A 20,621-nucleotide genomic window follows, 5' to 3' on the forward strand; every position below is an offset into this window, starting at 1 on the left:
TTCCAGAATGATTATTATTTATTTTGATTTTTCGTTGTGAAGTGAGTGATTTGATTGTACTCAAACTCAGAACATTTATCCATTTCATTTTCATTTATTTATTCAGTAATAAAGTAGCCTATGTGGCCAATAATATATTACAAAGGTAAAAATACGCCTGATACTTATATAATAATAAATTCATATTAATTAAATACAGAATAAAAATGATCTCAAAATACATGTTGGCTCCCCATCCATATAAAGAAAACAATGTGAGAACTACACGAAATATTAGAAGTCATGCCAGTGATAGATATTGCCAACACTCAAATCAAGGAGACAAAAGATCAGTTAAGAAACGACATCAATTTAAGACGAAATACGTTGTTAGAGTGGGAAAAAATTTTCAAATCATGCGGTAAACCATTCCACATGCGAGCTATTCTAACAACAAAAGATCTAGCGTACACGGATCTAGCAACACGATTTATGAAAACTTGAGGATTTCTGGTGGATCTAGAAGAAATAAACATAGAACGCAAGGCAATAGGCGTACCAGTCTTCACAACATTGTAGAACAAAATCAAATTACGATATTTTCGAAAATTTTTGAATGAACAACACAGAAAGTTTTGTACATGACTAGATATGTGGTTTCTCCTAGGTACGTTGTAAACAAACCGTACTATAGTATTTACTATACGCCTCAACTTCAAAATATTATTCCAACAGGTGCCCGAAACAAACTTGGGACATTAAAAGCGAGTGAGCTATACTGTTCCTCACACGAAGCGGCAAGAACATATTAGTGGATCTTATTCTCCGCAATGCGCCCCAGACTCTACCAGCGATGGCATCAATATGAGGCTTAAAATTCAATTTGGTGTCCAGAACTACACCCAGATATTTATGTCTATTAACACACAGTTGAACACTACCAAGAAAAAGATTCAAATTCACGAACGAACGATTGGAAGGGCAAAAAATCTTGGCTTTCGTTTTGGAGGCATTGACCTTTAAAGAATTCAAGGAGGTCCAGTTCAAGGTCCAGATCAGGTCCATGAATGACTTTAGTTTTGGGTATAGCTGCCACTCGGGCAGCTTTCCAGATTTAAGGGAAAGTAGATGACGTTAAAATAGAATTCACCAAATCTAGTACAAATGACGCAATGAAGGGAAAAATTTGCTTAATGAAGTGGATAGGGATTCCATCAATACCGATGGGTCTGGATTTAACCTTAAAAAGAGCCTCTAATAATTCTTGTTCCAATGCACCTAAAAGATCGAGAATGATCAGAATCAAAAATTTCATCAAAATCAATAGTTTCATCATTCTGCGTAGACATGGCAAAAGATTCATTGATAGCATTCATATCTTCATCAAAACAAAAATCATCAGAATTCATACAACCAGAAGCATGAATGACCTTCCATAAACCTGTCGAATTTAGTCTGGAAAAAAGCTTAGCGAAATGTATTCTTCTCTCTTTACGTATTGTACTTTTTGCTTTGTTACGAAGTCTGCAGTAAGAATTCCAGTTATCGGTAGACTGGTTAGATAAATACGCGGAATATGCCTGGTCCCTTAACGATCTATAAAATACAACTTTCCTGCATTTCATCCAAGAGTCATCACAGTAAGAGATACTCTTCCTAGCAATAGGAACGAAGGTGAATAAGCTTTTAAAAAGACAATCAAGCGCAGCACATTTAGTGTCAACATCTACAGCTTGGAAAAAAGAACGCTGGTCAAATTCATACATGAACGCATGTAATCTGCTCCAATCGATATTATGGAAGTCATGGTATTCCTCAAGCAAGCAAAAATCATGACATGGTCAGATATAGAAGGGCACTGAACCTGGTCCATAACGCAAAGCAATTTAATATCACTGACAAGCCAAAAGTCAATAAGAGATGTTGACCGAGAAGATAAATCGAAATGTGTTGGCCGACAATTATGTCTTACTGACAAATCAAGTAGAGCACAAAGTAAACGTACCAAGTTAGCCTTACAAGAGTTGAAAAGATTGCAGTTGAAGTCACCAGAAATTAAAATATTGGTATATCTAGCAAGAAGTTCACCATGATAGTTTTCAAATATCCGTAAATCACCCCAGATTTATATTTTATTCCGTTCAAAACATATATTCCTACTCTTCCGCCCCTACCAGAAGTGATTCGATCATTACGTATAAATTTGTAGCCCGGTATGTTTACAGCACGATCAGAAATGTCAGCAGACAACCATGTTTCACAAATAGCAAATAAATCAAAATCCCTATCCCTGAGTATGCTTCTAAGCTCATCCAGTTTTGTTGGTGGCTTTATACTTCTGCAGTTAAGATGCGCAATTTTGAATTGGGATTGGTAAGGATGCAATACAGGATTTGAAGTGATCGTTGAGATAAATGCTTTTGTTAACAGAAACTTCAGCTGGCAAACCAGTATTTACAAGATCAGATACAATTGGAGTTCTTGTTCTAAGACCACTAAAATATTTCCTCATGATGTTATCGCGTATAAAGACATCGTTGAATTTTATTAAAACACAGATTTCTTTCGATTGATGTAGCACGCATAATTAATATCGTGACGAATAATTGGTATGTCATAAAACTCTCCAAGCTTGACAACTGGCTCTATAAAATTATCCAATCTTTCGGGCAAACCACTGATGATAATGTCAGCTCTATTTATTTTCCTATGCAAAAGATTGTTCTCAGTCGAAGTTGTCTCAATTTTGCATCAGTATTAGAATCAACTTTTTTGATTACATTACGGCATTCCAATATTTGAGATTCAACATTCTTGAAGAACATGGACATATCATTCTTCATTTGCATTGCAAACAGTCAATTTTTTCATTATATGATTTTAAAAATTAATTACAAATTAATTCCATTAAATTATATGAAACTCATGTCTATACAGACTCCCAAAAATGTGATTTAAAGTAAATATTTTATTAAAATTGAGTTTATGACAACAAGGTTACAAATGGTATTAAAAAAAGCAATTCAATTAATAGGTATAAGTTTTAAAATATCGGTTAATATGTTCCACAAAAACTTTGACCCTTTCGATGGACAGAAACTGTATATCTTCCACTTGCAACACTTTCGCTGTTTTCCTCCATTTCAACAAAGAAAAACCAACAAACGAACAGCTATTTACTGAAATTAAAAAAAATCACTGAGTTGAGCGAACACGTGAACAATCATTGAGCCAGAGCAAACACGATTGAAAACGAAATTCATATTTATGAACGTTTACCAACGAGTCATATGTCGTATCATGCATTCCCTGTAGGAAATGTCAATAGTGAATCTATACTGACTTACTACTGACATTGTCAACAGTACTACTGACAAACTGTAGACAACTAATGTAATTTCCTATAGACATTTTGTATGAACGTGTCATTCGAAAGTCAGTACTGACAATGGAACTAGTATGTCAGTAGTTCCTGAGGAACCATGTGTTGACATTGAAGGTAGTGAGTCAGTATAGACATTGGAGGTAGTAAGTCAGTAGAGACATTGGAAGTAGTGAGTCAATAGAGACATTGGAGGTAGTGAGTCAGTATAGACATTGGAGGTAGTAAGTCAGTAGAGACATTGGAAGTAGTGAGTCAATAGAGACATTGGAGGTAGTGAGTCAATAGTACATAAAGGGTCATATGGAGACATTGGTACCAAATTGTTCATTATTAAGTTTTTTGGCCTATTTGAAACTTTTTATAGATTAAAAGGCTATATAGTGTGTTTTATAAGACGATGAACTTATACTTTTGTTTAAGTAGTATATTTTATTAATAAATAACATATAATTATGAAAATACTAAAAAGTACAAATTGCGTATTACAGTCTTTTTATCTTTATAAAGGGCTAAGCCCAAGATTCCACACATAAGCACAAAATTAGTAAATAAAGCCAATGTTTTCAAGGCTGACTAACCAATAATAAAAAAATCGTTTTCATTGTCAGAAATATCATCGCCTAAGAATTGGTGTGATTTATCTGCTTAAAATATTTCCTCTTCTGCTGCACTTCGCTTTTTATTAGGCGATTCGCTGAATATTGATATAACATCTAAGAATTGAAAAGAATAAACATGTATAAATTAGCATAAACAAAATGTCCTTAAATTTTCTTACATTACAGCCGTATAAACATTGCAAAAATCTCGCAATCAATTTTTGCCAAATAACCCTTCAACATTCTAACTCATTATTATGCCGTGTCCAAATATCAGATGTAAGTTGCGTTCATCATTTTCAGCGAGACGGGACAATATTCGTCATCTTCTCTAAAGATTCCATAAAATGTCTAATAGTCGAAGTTTCACCACAAATGTTGTCAGCCGCCTCAGAACCTGCATTTTGATATAGAATTGTCCATTTTTTCACTTGTCTGTTATTTTCCTTTGTTATTAAAATTATATATTTTATTGATTTTTCACAAAAACACATTATTTTATGCCAAACAATTAAGAAAATGAAGAAAAAATAAGATGCTTCGTTGGGCTATCAGTTTTCACTATAAACAATGCTTCTTCTTATCAAGGTAAAAGTATCAATTGTTGACAACCTGTTGACAAAGTGTTGACTTTGTCAGCATAATTGTAGACAAAGTGGTGACATGTCGACACATGTCCCCATGCTTCCTACAGGGAATTGTTACTGAACAAAACACACAACCACAAACGCTCATTTTGTGTGTGCGGATAAAACCCATCAAACCTGATCGTTTTGTTTGAGCCTATTTAAAAACAATCATTCTATGCAGATCAAACACAACAACGTTATGAACAAAAATCGAGTAAATGAATGAGTGTGATCAAATTTTTTGTGATCGAAGTCATTCTCTGGTCTGGTCAACTACCTTAGACAAGGCGGGTAAAATTGAGATAGGAATTTTTAACGCAAATTTCCCTAAAATACATTAACATTTACATGCAATGAGTGCCAGTGATACTCAAACAATAAAGAACTACGTTATACTTTGATAGTAAGAAAGTAAAGACTTTTTTTAAACCTGTGAGGATTAATCGAAAAAAATTTTAGTGACGAAGGCAATACATTCCAAAAACGAACAACTGTATTATGAAATGAATGGTCCATATATGGAGTATTAAACCTTTCGATAAGAGTATTAGAATTTCTAGTGGTATTTAAAAATGTGTAGGTGTCTAACAAATATGAGGGCTTGCCATATTTAATAGTAGAGAAGAGGTTACAAAGGCATCTAACACTAACTAAATGTTTAAAAGAGCAACCTATAAATTGGACAGAGAGTGATTGATAATCGAATCGGCTGTGATTACCTTAAACAAATCATTTGATTTTTATTTATATTGATTTATTATTATTTTTTTTAATGTATTGCCATCCAAATCTGATATTTGTGCAAAGTTCTAGTTCGGTTGGTCAACTGCAACTATGTTAAAAGCGAGCTTTTCGTAAAAATTAGTATAAACTCTCTGGTTCTGGCACAAGGCTGATGGTATATATTTTATTTCAATTTATGGCAAATCGTGTAGAAATGGTTTCCATCTCGTACCGAAAAAAAACAATAATAAAACGTTGACACAACTTGCTTTTCATACGATTTTACGTTTACATGAGGAAGACAATTTTTTTTAGTTTTCCATTGGAAAAATATTAAAACAAATTTTTCAAGCTACATGAACGATTTTTGGTACATGGATTGAGAAAAAATTCCCATTCTCAAATCTGTTCGAGATACTTATTTCGGTTATTGCGCGCAAAAGTTATGGCGGTTTCAATTCTGATCATAAGAAACAATCTTAAAAACGCTATTCATTATATTGAGAAACACTGTCATTAATTGCTTCCTAGGTACTATATGATTACTGAGGTCCCAAAACTTTAGTAAAAAACTTATAAATTTTGGCGGAAAATAGGAAAGAATTAAAACAATTTATAGTTTGCGACATGTTTTAATAAAATTCAACCTATTTATGCACCTTAAAAATAAATTCCAACGACATCCTCACAGGTAACTGTGCTGATGTTATTTCAACTTAACAGAAATCGATGATTTCTTAGTTGAATCGTGCTGTCAGCTTGCAAATATTTTGTTCTGGTGTTTTTTTTTTGGGAAAGCCGAAACGTGAGCATCATTCTCATTAACATGAGAATACTCGATGCTTAAAGAGTTCAGGTTTTCACTAAAAAAATCATCATTTCAAAAACTGAAAAGCCAATTGATAATTCCCTTCGCCGGGATGAAATCATGATATTGGTAGCGATCAGTAAATTTTGCAAGCTGTCAGTGCGTTTTGTAAACATTTTTCTCTGCAAAGAGGAAAGTGATGAAGTTAAGCCAATGGGGGAATACTCCAGACTTAAGCAATCATATGATTGAATCTTCAACTAAAACAAAACAAACAAAAAACAGCGAAGGCACGCGCAAAAGGGAATTTTTGGGTCGATTCCGTATTGCGACGCGAGTCGTGTCACGTTGCCAGTTGCAATTTTTCCATTACGTACGACAAAAGTCGCCCGACGACGTCAAATTCTATCGCCATAAAGTTCATTTTCCGGCGACAACAAAATTTTCGCCGTGCATTTTTACAAACGAATAAAAACGAAAAATTGAAACGTAAGTAACATTTTTATTTATTTTATTTAAGGTATTTCAGTACTTATATTGGTTAAAATTACTACAAAACAGCAATTTAAAATGCTGCTTGAAAAAATGGGAGCCCACCCAAACGTGGAGTCAAGACTTTTTGGCGAAACTAAAGCCACTTCTGATGAGGTGTGGAAGGATGTTGCGGAGCAATAAAATAGTTCTGTGGTTTTCCTACATAACGACATAAGTCGAGTTATGTAAATTTTGAGTTATTGGCACCACGTAGTTGTACTTTCTGAGAGCTTTCCATATCACTACTCCGTATTTGAAAAAAATGTACCGTTTCTGATATATTTTTTGGCAAAACTACGTAAGTGGGTCTGTTTACAAAATAATTGTCATAATAAACTTATTATATCGACATTTGCTGCAGTATATCGCACACATATTCATAAAAAAGAACACAATGTGACATAGGCCGTTTTGTATGTATAATAATTAAAATATTTGTTGATTCTCTTTCAAGAGAAAACCACGTAAAACTGGATGTGCTCTTTTGCATGCTCTTTTATCTTCATTTTCCGTTTTTTATGTCGTTTACTCTCAAACATAGATACTCTCAAACGTAGATTTAATGAAAACGGAGATGGAAGCCTCACAGCAAGAAAGGCCGATCATTCATTTACTCGTTAAAGTAGTAAAATCACATATAACACCGTAATGGATTACAATCCAGAGCAGAAAAATAATGAAGAAATTTCTATTTCGCCTGAAAAAATAAAGATTTGATTGATTTACTGCCAATAATCCCCGATGTATAACATGATTTCTATAAAAGTCTTAAAGTGTCACCAAACGCTAAAAGCGTACTATATGTCGATAATTAATAACTTATAATAACGTTCCATTTCTAAAATATGAAAATTTTTTTGGTTTTATTTCAGTTTTTTTCCGTCACTTTGAAATAAATTTTTTTAATTCAAGTTTTTAACAAATGTGTTTTATTTGTATTAAGATTGGGTAATAATTTGTAAAAAAATATTCACAGAAAAACAACACAATTGTACATGTGTTATCCATTTTCCTCCGCTCTTTTTCATAGAATACAACATAAATATAAATATGTCATTTTCTGAAAAAATAAGACACACACGCTAAGATATGTTTTTAAAAAAATTTAATAAAAAGTACATTTATAAAAAAAATTTAGATTTTTTTATTCATAACGATTGTTTTTGGCATGCTCTATCCGTATGTAAGAAAAAACCAAAACAAAATCATCGGCATGTAGAGAATATTACAAAACATTTTTGTTTTCGCTCTCCTGAAAATTTTGATTTTTAGACTTATGTCGTTATGTAGGAAAACCACAGAGTTGTGTGCGTACACCAGATGAATGGCACAGAGTATGGACCCATTTTAAATCCAAACTAAAGAAAAACATGTCTCAAAAATGTCTATTCTGATATAAATGGCGAACATCTTTCTTTGGTCCCATTATATGTAGGTGTGTTCCGTCAACGCATCCGAAAACGCCCGGGAAATTTGTTTTTGAATAAAAATAGTTTTTATTTTGACGCTTTTCCTCTTCTGTTAATTTGGAAACAATATAAATTTCACGCAGTTTTTCCTCTATTAACCAGAACATTACTTAATACCTTTGACAATGTGGGCTGAGCCACCACGAGGTTAAAGTCATTGCCATCGGATTTTTGAAAGCACTCACTTTAAGAAGTGGCTGTATTGCTGTTGATCTGTGGGTTTTTAAAGTAATTTTTTAATGAATCTACTATATAAATAACAGCGTCTTTTGGAAGCCGAAAATAGGCTTTAAACCTAAAAAAATAAAAATTATTTTGATGAATGTTGGAAACCAAACATACTCACAATACTGATGGAAATTCTAAACGATTCGATTTATATCTTAAGTGTCGCTTGATAGATGCTACGTTAACTATATTTTTTCACTGTCATCAAAAAATAGTTCCACTGAGCTTATCATTTTAGAAAACTACAACTTTTGTGTACAACTTTTTTTTCTAATTTATTCAAATCAAAACAAAAACGCTCCGCTACATCACCGATAACTTGTTATCGGCGATTATTTTCTATCGCTTTACGTAGTACAATTTTTAAATTTTGTCGCGGAGACGATTGACGACGCGACATGACTCGCGTCGCAATACGGAATCGACCCATTTGTAAATAAAATTCCAAAGACATACTCACAGGTAACTGTGGTGATGTTATTTCAACTTAACAGAAATCGATGATTTCTTAGTTGAATCGTGCTGTCAGCTTGCAAATATTTTGTTCTGGTGTTTTTTGGGAAAGCCGAAACGTGAGCATCATTCTCATTAACATGAGAATACTCGATGCTTAAAGAGTTCAGGTTTTCACTAAAAAAATCATCATTTCAAAAACTGAAAAGCCAACTGATAATTCCCTTCGCCGGGATGAAAGCATGATATTGGTAGCGATCAGCTGTCAGTGCGTTTTGTAAATATTTTTCTCTGCAAAGAGGAAAGTGATGAAGTTAAGCCAATGGGGGAATACTCCAGACTTAAGCAATCATATGATTGAATCTTCAACTAAAACAAACAATATTTAAAAAATATATTTACGTAATCTAAACATCGCGGAGATTCAAATGAAACCAAAACTCTACCTGTCTGTTTAAAGCTGAAAACAGATACAACGTTTGATTAAAGTTTTGAGTTGGGCGTCGAGAAAAAAAAACAACAACAACAGGGCGACGACGATACCAAAGTCCAGTGTTTATCTGTTTGTCGGCATATATTTCAAATGAATTTGAATTTTTCGGCATCATGCCCAACAGTGTAAAAACGGCCAAAACGACACAAAACTTTAATCAAACGTTGTATCTGTTTTCAGCATAACGGTTCGCATATTATATTATAAAAACAAAAAATATGCTGAGCAAATTTAAAAAATGATTGTAAGAAAAAAATATTTTTCAAATTTATTTTGTGAGTTAGTTGAAGACAATGTAGGAAAAATAGGTCGGAGTTATTCATCTATTTTAGGTAAAATTCGGGCGAAAACGCACGTTTATTATTGTAATCACTTCCCGAATACACGCTAACATCTCGCGGAAGATATGGAAGACTTTCAAAAAAATTTTGGGTTCCTTTAAATGGAGAATAATTTTGAAGGAAATCTGTATCGGGTAAGTTTCAAAATACTGCATTATAAGCATTATTATAATTTGCACAAATTGGCTTTGTTCCTTTACTTTTTTAATGGTAAAAGTGGTAAAGAGAAAACTGTTAAAATTGCTCAAAATTGCTTTCTCACGACCAGTTTTACCAGAAAAGTAAAGGAACGAAAAAATGGCAGAACTGGTAGCAATGTCAAAAAGAAACATAAAAATTCACTTTCCTTCTTTTATTTCACAGTTTTTAATTTTATTTTGTCAGCATTCGCTTTTTTCTTCTGTTTTTGTTCATTTTTTTCTTCATTGTCAAATAATCGTCAAACAAATGTCGAAAAATCAGTTCTACCATTTTTACCCGAAGAAATTTGTCTGGTACCCTGTGGTAGAAGAGAAATGCATTGTATCTCTCTCCTCTCCCTCTCTCTTAAAAATTGTTTCCAGTTTTACCACTTTTTGGGGTTAAGTAACGCTTTGCAGGTTAAAAATAGTAAAGATAAAAAAGGGTCGATACCCAGCAGAATTTGAAGGAAGGGGTTCTATGCGATGACGTGATTTCATGGCATATTTTGCATTGGTTCAAAGCAAGTCGTGAAAGATCCAATCTTTTCATTAGCATTTAAATCCATGCAAAGGAAGTCGTGAAAAATCCGATCTTTTCATCAGCATTTGAATCATTTGTACAGATCACTAGAAACAAACAAGTCGATTTGTACATCCCTACATGTAGCGACATCAAAACAAAAGGGTATACATTTCCAAAATTTTTGTTATAAAATTACAAAATTACAAATTAAATGTAGGTTCACGAACTAGAAATTCTTAAAGGAGTGCTGTTGGATTCCATGTCGAAATCTCAACTGGTGATGAGAAGATAATAGAAAAGCTTTTGTAAGATGAAACAACCTGGGGGAGTTTGCCATTCTCCTACCAGGCTCGTCTTCCCGGGTGGCGGATGGGAAGGGGGTCACTGCATTGTGTAGAGTCGGAGCCGTCCTTGGGCAACCAAAGCCGGACCCGACCCCGCACATTGTGAAGACCCTGGGGACCCCCGTGGACCAGAAATTGGATCGGGGTAGTTCCCTTAAATAAATTAACTAAAATGGGTGAAAGAATAAGAGAAATAAAGTTACGGTGCAGGGAGTTAATAACCCAGTACCGGCAGCAAGCGTTGGTGTGACCACAAGCCATGTGTCGTCGAGATCAAGTGATTGTGATCCGGCTGTTCTAGGTGTGGATGCCTTGGCAACTACAGCTGTACCTGCTACAAGTACATCAATTCCAACCCCCAAATTAGATGACGACCCTGCAATTCAACAGGAACATGTTTTAGCCAGGGCTGGTGAAAGCCAGTCTACGGCAGACAGGACCGCAGTTGTGGGCGGGGACGACCTTCACGGGACCCTCAGAACTATGAGCTGGACACCACGGTGATCCCGGCCAAGTCTACACAGGAAGGTTGTTGTGACTCTAACAAAGGGAGTGCGAACCCTGATACCCAACCGGATGCAAGTCCGATTCCGACTGGTGCTGTGTCGGCACCTGCCGACAATAGGCTTCAAAGGCAGACTGCAACAGAAATGATGTCCGACAACGGGGAATCTAACGAGACCCCGACAACGGGCAGCGACTCGAAAGTTGCATCTGCACGAGAAGCATCGGATGCGAAGCACTACAAACGTGCTGTATCCTATCTTCGCAAGTTCGTAGGGAGAGATGCGAACTTGCATTCGGCGAGGGAGGTCCAGGGGTAAGCTAAAATTCATAAGGAAGTACGAGAGAACTTACCCGTATGAATTTCATCGCGAGCTCCAGGTGGAACGGATCTTCCTCCCGGATAAAGTAGTGGAGCCGCCTAAGCCTACTGCCTCTGGCAAATGTGCTATGCCGAAACCTATTCAGAAGCTTAACCCAAACCGACAGGTAAAGGAAAAGGCTATTGAGTGCACCCCCAAACCTACAGGCACCCCTAGTGATGACCGACCGGTGAAGGCAGAGTCCTCAAAGCCCGATTCTGCTCCGAAAGGCAAGGGTGAAGCGGCTGGAAATGCTGGTCTCAATAGGAAGATGGTTAGACCAGCTAAGGAAACGTCGTCTTCTGGAGGAACGAACAATGCCCCGCAGAATAAATCTGTGAAGCGCGTTCGTTCCTCCGAGGGTCCACAGCCTTCACCAAAGAAGACGATGACTTCTCAGCTGGTTGAACCATCAACCTCGTATGCGGCGGCTGTTGAGCGTACAACCAAGGGGAAGCAACCGAGTATAGAGAAGGCATCCACCTCCTCTGGAAAAGTTAACCCCAAGGCGCGCGGCCAAGGACGCAAGAAGCCATACAGTAGACCAGTTACAGTGGCAGATGATAAAGACCTTCATTTGGCAATCATCGACAGAGCTGACCCCACTGGTTTCTTTTTGAAATTGGTCTTCGTTCTGCCATAGTTTCTGGACCGGAAGATCAGGAAGACCGACAATTTGGCAGCGCCTTCTTACGAAAGGGTGTCAAAGTTATTAACGGTCTGAACAAGAAGTCACGAGACTTTCTTGTTCGGACAGTTGAGGGCTTTGGCGCTCTGTGGGAAGGAGCTGATCTTGCGGCGGTCTCCCTAACTGATATTCCATCCAGGAAGGTTCTTTCAGCGTGGATTCCCCCACCTACTGTGGATAAGGAGCTCCTGCTGAAGATGCTTAGATTGCAAAATCCCAACCTCACTACATCGGGCTGGACTGGTGGTTTGGTTGCAAGAGTGGCGGTAGACCCCCTGGGGAGTTATATCTTAGAGAACGTGAGGGAAAACTGAATTTCGGTTCAGGATGGGTTCGGTTTCGACTGAGTCCACCCCACGAAACTCAGTAAGGGTAGGGAAGCGGCAAAGGCTGCGCATTTTGCAGATCAATCTGCATCATTGCAAAGCCGCCGCCGCTGATCTACTCTTGTCCCTCACGACCTCTGAAGTAGACATTGTCTTAGTCCAGGAGCCTTATATCTATAAAAATAAGGTTTCTGGACTAAGCAATGCCAATTTCGACATCTTCGCCGCGTCCGAGGGGGACAAGATGAGGACTTGTATAATAGGTAAAAAGAGCTTAAATCTAATCTTTTTATCTAATAACAGCAACGGTGACATGTGCACGGTTAGGCTGGAGCATGGTACGGGGATGGCCACACTGCTGTCATCCGTATACATGCCTTTTGAGGCCCCAGACCCACCAAACTTGGATGTCCGACGGTTGCTCGGTGATATGATGGGTACCTGTAACGTGATCCTGGGATGCGACGCAAACGCTCACCATTTCCAATGGGGCAGCAAGGACAGCAACAAAAGGGGTGAGTCTATATTCGACTTTATTTTATCATATAATTTACGAATATGTAACAGGGGTAATGATCCAACCTTTAAAATTAGGGATAGGGAGGAGGTCATCGACCTCTATGTAATTGGAGGGTATCTAAAGAATGTTCCTTCTCGGATCATATGAAGATATCCTTTGATGTCATTTTGGACGGGGTCGCCAAATGCCTTATAGGAACCCGCGAAGAACAAACTGGGATAAGTACACGGAACTAACGAGTTCTCAACTGGCGCTTAACATTAATGTGGAAACAGCTGAGGATCTTAATGGGACCGTAAAAAATCTTACAGACGTTCTTCTCCGTTGCCATAAGGAATCCTGTCCACTAACCTATCCTGGGAAGAAATCTCAGCCATTGTGGTGGAACAAGGAACTTGGCGAGCTTAGAAAAACTACCAGGCGACTGTATAACAGGGCTCATGAGACTAAACTCGACATTGATTGGGACTCCTACAAGGTGAGTTTCAATAAATACAAGAGTGAGATCAAGCGAGCTAAGAAAAAATCTTGGGTGAACTTCTGCGAGTCAGTAGAAGGAGTCAACGATGCAGCTCAATCCCACGGCAGCGGGTTCTTTCGTACCGGATTGACCCGAAACCATAGTGTTTCGGCCAGGGGCTGCCAACCCAGCATCAAACCTACGGTTCTATGTAGGTTTTTATGCTGCTACAACAACAACGATGCAGCTAGGTTTCGTAGGATACTTTCCAAGGACCCTAAATCCATTGGAAGTATCAAGAAGCAAGATGGTGCGTGGACTGACTCTGCTACCGAGACTCTTAACCTCCTGGCAGAGACCCACTTCCCAGGCTGAAAGGATGCGGACACCGTCAATAATGAATGTGACGACCTCCAAATTCAAGAGCCTAGGGATTTGGATCTCATTGATAAGGTGGTTGACAGAAATAAGATTAAATGGGCTGTCAACACTTTCAAGCCATATAAGTCACCTGGACCGGATGGTATAACGCCGGCGATGCTTCAATTTGCAGCGCCGCTTTTATATCTAATCCTGGAGGAGATCTATAGGGCGTGTTTGACTCTCTCATATGTACCGGGTCTGTGGAAAGAGGTAAAAGTTACTTACATTCCCAAAGCGGGAAAACCTAGTCACTCTGCACGAAAGGACTACAGACCCATTAGTTTATCATCCTTTCTCCTTAAGACTCTCGAGAGACTGATCGATCTGGAGATAAGGAGCCATGTAGACACCGCCTCTATAAGCAGCTCACAACACGCCTATATTAAAGGCAAATCTGTGGAGTCTGCCTTGCATGAGGTGGTTGGCTTCATTGAGAGGAATATGAAAAAGTCAAACTTTACCTTGGCTGCCTTTCTGGACATAGAAGGAGCCTTTAACAACGTAGAACTTGAGTCCATAAAACTCTCACTTAAGAAAGTTAACACACCTGAACCTCTAACTTGCTGGATAAATAATATGCTAGAAAGCAGAATTATAAACTCCAGCATTGGGGAGACAAAAATTAGGAAAACAGTAACTAGAGGCACCCCCCAAGGAGGGGTGCTCTCACCGCTACTGTGGCTACTTGTTATAAACAATATTTTGACGGACCTGGACAATCAAGGTATAAAAGTTGTCGCGTATGCGGACGACGTTGTACTACTGATTTCCGGTAAGTTTCGGTCAACCATTTCGGAGCTTATGCAAGGAGCATTATCGTCGCTGTCGCGCTGGGCTAAGGCCAATGGCCTTGGAGTAAACCCAACCAAGACCGAACTGATAATGTTCACGAGAAAGCGTAAGAGTAGAGGGGTAATGGCGGTTCCAGATCAGTAATTTGATACCTTTTTACCTCCTGTCTGTGTGTGTGTGTGTGTGAGAGTGTGTGTGTGTGTGTGTGTGAGAGAGAGAGAGTGTGTGTGTGAGAGAGAGAGAGTAAGAGAGTATTTGGAGAGCGAGGGTTAAATTTAACTGCACAGTGGGTTAAAACAACAAAAAATTACAAGAAATATGATAGGCTAAGCCACCTATATGAACGGATGAGGGGGAGAGAGCTCGAGAATTTGAGAGAGACCCACATTTTTTCGATAATATAATCAAGAATACATACATACATATGTAAGCGTTTAAATATAAGCGCGGCAAAATATGAAACAATGTTGCATATTTTACCTCCTGTTTGTGTGAAGCAAAATATGAAACAATGTTGCTTATTTTACCTCCTGTATATATGATGAAGAGAGCGAGACCAAAATTTGAGGAGAGAACCGCATTTAATCAGATCCAAACCGAGAAGTTGATAGAGAACCACACTTAACCTGTATATATGTGAGAGAGACCCACATTTTTTCGATAATATAATCAAGAATACATACATACATACATACATATGTAAGCGTTTAAATATAAGCGAGGCAAAATATGAAACAATGTTGCATATTTTACCTCCTGTATGTGTGAAGCAAAATATGAAACAAAGTTGCAAATTTTACCTCTTGTATGTGTGAAGCAAAATGTGAAACAAAGTTGCAAATTTTACCTCCTGTATGTGTGAAGCAAAATATGAAACAAAGTTGCATATTTTACCTCTTGTATGTGTGAAGCAAAATATGAAACAATGTTGCATATTTTACCTCCTGTATATGTGCTACAGAGAGCGAGACCGAGATTTGAGGAGAGAACCTCATTTAACCTGTATATGTGTGGGAAGGAGCCAGACCGAGAAGTTGAGAGAGAACCACATTTGATCGCTAATGTAAACAAAATACATTTCAATATATGTCTGTCCGTAAGCATGCCGAATCATGATCGTAATCAAAGTGGATTTTTCCGTCCGTCCGCCAGTCTCTCTGTGAGCATGTTCATTCATGTTCATAACTTAATATATGTATGCCCAATTAATTTCACAATATTGTGAAATTCATGTTTTAGCACACTACAGTTTTCGTATAAAAAGCAAATAATCTTAAATAAGATTCAATGTATACCCAATTAATTTCACAAGTTTGTGAAATTATTGATGATGGTCAGGTTCGTTCGTCTTTTGAATTTCATAACGCTATGAGTTGAGATGAATGTCAGAGTTTCTCATATTGCAACAAAAACCCAAGATTAAACATAAAGTGACCATGAAATGATTCGTACAAATTCTCTCCTTTGTTATATTCCATGTTAGCGTTCTGGTGATCGATACATTGACCAAAAATTTGATTTTTTGTCAACGAGCATTTAGGCAATTTGTTTACATTTAACAAATGTAAACAAATCTGCAGTTTTCAATGCTACAAGAATATTCCTTTATTCTTTGGAATTCTTGCCCTTGTGGATATTACACATTTTGTATATGTTATGCAGGTTGATCATCAAATGATGAGAGAGGGGGTTCAAGTGTGAGGTGGGGATTGGGTTGAGGGCGGATTTTGATGCTGGAATACAATCAATACTTTGATTCATCTAAATAATTACATCAGAACTTAACACGTCACATATTATTAACGGAGCTTAAATGCACGGCACAGTAGGTCAAAACCACAAAAATAACATCCAAAATGTTAGGCTGAACCAAATTTAGAGTAAGTCTAAATTAAATCATATGTATGAGTGAGAGTATAACATTATTGTCATCAAAAACATACACATACACATATAAGCGTTTAAATTTAGACAAGGCAAAATATGAAACAAAGTTGGATATTTTATCTCCAGTATGTGTGGGAAGCAAAATATGAAACAATGTTGCATATTTAGCATCCTATATATGTGAGAGAGGGAGCGATAGACAGAGAATTGGAAAAGTCCCCCAGATTTTTACGTTAATGTAATCAATGTATATGTAAGCGTAAAAATATAAGCAAGGCAAAATATTAAACAAAGTTGCATAATTTACCTCCAGTATATATGGGAACAAAATATGATACAATGTTGCATATTTTTACCTCCCGTATACGTGAGAGAGGGAGATGAAATAGATAGAGAATTGGGAAAAGTCCCCAAAATACAAGTCAATGTATATGTAAGCGTTTAAGGCTTGGAAATTTCGTAACTTAATTTAATTTGAGTTTAAGTAAATAGGAATGAGAGAGTCTCAGATATTGCATGACTTCAACCAGGAGTAAATATCAATGGTCACCATTTGTTATGCTCTCTATACTCGATGTTAGCGGGTTGGAGATCGATACATGGACCCAATAATTAGATTTTTTTATTTTAAATTTTGTCTGTTAGAGCGAAGATCATTTTTAATGATTTCTATTAACTTTCTCGTTTAGAGTTAAGCTTGATCAGTTTTAATGATTTTTATTAATTTTCTCGTTTAGAGTTAAGCTTGATGATCGGGTTTTTTGTTAACAAGAACGTATACAATTTGGTTACATTTAATCAAATGTAAACAAAAGTGGTTGTATTTAGGATTGAGGAGAAATAAACTACATATAACTTCATCAATAAATGGCTAGCAACACATGGAACATTTTCTACCAGAAGAGGTTCACTTGACAAAGATCAAAAATATGTCCACAATATAAAAACAATGTACTGCATTCGTTGATATAGCAAATTTTGCATAAATTTGCATCTGATATTTAATAGAAAAATTTCTTAATGTCTATTTATCCAGCAGATGTTGTGGTATATCAGATGTTATGGAAGCTGGAATTATTGTTTACTCCAAAAATATCATAAGCAAGAAGAATACTTTCCAACATACCGACAATTATTGTATGCCTCGTCAATAATGTGTAATTAGGTGACCAACGATGATGTTCATGTAAGGTTTATCTTCATGTTCCTAAAAACCAATTTCCACCTCATACCAGAAAGGACCAATTCATTGATATCTAAAAAATCCAAGGGCTAATTTTCAAACGTTTGTAAGCGTTCATCTTCACGATGGAATCTATTATCCATGACATAGGATGGTTTTTTGTTTTTGGAATTTCCAATAAACCGCTGACAGAAATATACTCCATTTCATCACAATGCAAAGGGATCACTGATGTGAATAGGGTTAAGGGGCTTTGCGCAGTCATTTCATGCCAAAAAGACTGGACAAATGATTATGCTTGATGTCTGCGCTTAACAAAGATATTGAATAATCTTCTGTTTAACAGCATGTTTAATCGTGGTGATGATTAAACATGCCATCTATCCAAATAATTCCCAAAGATTGTGAATTTCATATTTATATTGCTTGACATTACATTTTTCATATTATCACAATTTGGAATAAGAAATAAGTTAGCTCAAGTTCGAAAAAATCTCTATCCAGTCTTCCTGAATTCATGGTAAGGTTCAGGTTGGGTTCAGATTAGGTTGGGTTCAGATTGGGTTGGGTTCAGGTTGGGATCAGGGAAGGTTCAGGTTGGGTTGAGGCTGGGTTGAGGCTGGGTTCACATTGGGTTGGGTTCAGGTTGGGTTGAGTTCAGGTTGTGTTGGGTTCAGTTGGGGTTGGGTTCAGGTTGGGTTGGGTTCAGGTTGGGTTGGGTTGGATTCAGGTTAGGATGGGTTGGGTTCAGGTTAGGTTGGGTTCAGGTTAGGTTAGGTTGGGTTGGGTTCAGGTTAGGTTGGGTTCAGGTGGGGTTGGGTTCAGGTTAGGTTGGGTTAGGATGGGGTTCTATATATATTGTAACAATAACTCAAATTTTACAGTATAACTCTAACAATGGAAGAAGAAATGTTAAAACGGCTGGTTTAAACCCGCAATGTTTTGAAAAGAAAATTTCAAAACATTAAAAGGGGAGAACAAGCAAGAACAACCCAATTGGAAAATACCTTCAAACCTATAACAGATGAATTAAACAAATTAGTTAAAACAACAAGTAAAAATGCATCCAAATACATGATTCCTAAAACAGAAAATATACCCGAGTATGGGAAATCATCGTTTTCCAGTATCAAGAGATATAAGGAAGATGTTAAAGAAGAAACCACTCCAAGTGATGATGAGTACGAAGAAGATAATAAACAAGATGACTCAAGTAATGACGAGGGTGGAGAAGAATCTTTTTATTCTGATCATGATGACTATGATTATGAAAACAATCTTCTTCAATTGAAAATCAATAATAATCTGGATACTGTATACGGTCCACATAAAAATGTTAATGGGGAATGGAAATTTGGAGATAAACCTTTAGAAATAAATAATGAAAAAATTATGGTAGGAAACCAGAATTGGGCACTCACACCAGGCTTATTTGAACTCCTCTTTCATCAAAAGCCCAAAAACTACGATGAATCAGAGTTGGAGATATATAAGAAAATTTTGCTGGATTCAAATGCACATAAAGTAAACTACAACCATAATGAACGAGTAAAATCTAACAAAGGATATAAATACACTAATATAATAAAGAAGATAGTCGATGGTACTCACACTGGTAAAGGCCTAATGAGAGTAAATCCCGAAAAACCTCAATATGAATATTGGAACGATCCCAATGTTCTTGTTGAACGACTAAATCTGTTGGTGGAATCAAATCAAAGTGGAAAATATGACCATACAAATGAGATGGTTTCTATAATTGAAGAACTACGAGAGGCAGATATTGTATATTAATCAAATTTGTACATTGCGATTACGAAATAAATGCAATCTATCTCCATCGTAATATTGTTGTTTTTATTTATTTTTTAATGCGTATTAGTCATTGATATATATTTATACTAAGGACTTTGAAACTGTGACAATCATGAGAAATATTTCCCGGACCATCAATAAGGTAAAATCCAAACCCAATATGAACCCAACCCCACCTGAATCCAACCCAACCTGAACCCAACCCAGCCTGATCCCAACCCAACCTGAACCCAACCCAACCTGAACCTAACCCAACCCAATCTGAACCCAATCTGAGCCCAACCTAACCTGAACACAACCTGAATCCAATGTGAACGAAACCTGAATCTATGAATTCAGGAAGACTGGATAGAGATTTTTTCGAACTTGAGCTACCTTATTTCTTATTCCAAATTGTGATAATATGAAAAATGTAATGTCAAGCAATATAAATATGAAATTCACAATCTTTGGGAATTATTTGGATAGATGGCATGTTTAATCATGACCACGATTAAACATGCTGTTAAACAGAAGGTTATTCAATATCTTTGTTAAGCGCAGACATCAAGCATAATCATTTGTCCAGTCTTTTTGGCATGAAACTCTGCGCAAAGCCCCTTAACCCTATTCACATCAGTGATCCCTTTGCATTGTGATGAAATGGAGTATATTTCTGTCAGCGGTTTATTGGAAATTCCAAAAACAAAAAACCATCCTATGTCATGGATAATAGATTCCATCGTGAAGATGAACGCTTACAAACGTTTGAAAATTAGCCCTTGGATTTTTTAGATATCAATGAATTGGTCCTTTCTGGTATGAGGTGGAAATTGGTTTTTAGGAACATGAAGATAAACCTTACATGAACATCATCGTTGGTCACCTAATTACACATTATTGACGAGGCATACAATAATTGTCGGTATGTTGGAAAGTATTCTTCTTGCTTATGATATTTTTGGAGTAAACAATAATTCCAGCTTCCATAA

At 36.7% G+C, this 20,621-nt stretch overlaps 1 protein-coding gene and 1 long non-coding RNA gene across 3 annotated transcripts in view; both read right to left on the reverse strand.

The window, feature by feature from the left end:
* The window catches only part of Nup205 (nuclear pore complex protein Nup205), a 273,611-nt gene that overhangs the window by 44,595 nt on the left and 208,395 nt on the right, over positions 1–20,621 (reverse strand). The window lies entirely within an intron of this gene.
* On the reverse strand, positions 3,746–4,592 carry LOC141399843 (uncharacterized). Its single transcript, XR_012411997.1, has 2 exons — positions 4,143–4,592; positions 3,746–4,077 (listed from the first exon to the last, which is right to left on the reverse strand). It is a non-coding gene; the product is annotated as an uncharacterized lncRNA (long non-coding RNA).

This window comes from Musca autumnalis, unplaced genomic scaffold (genome assembly GCF_047663935.1).
Source record: "Musca autumnalis isolate F117 unplaced genomic scaffold, ASM4766393v1 scaffold_3, whole genome shotgun sequence".
NCBI classification, from domain to species: Eukaryota; Metazoa; Arthropoda; class Insecta; order Diptera; family Muscidae; genus Musca; species Musca autumnalis.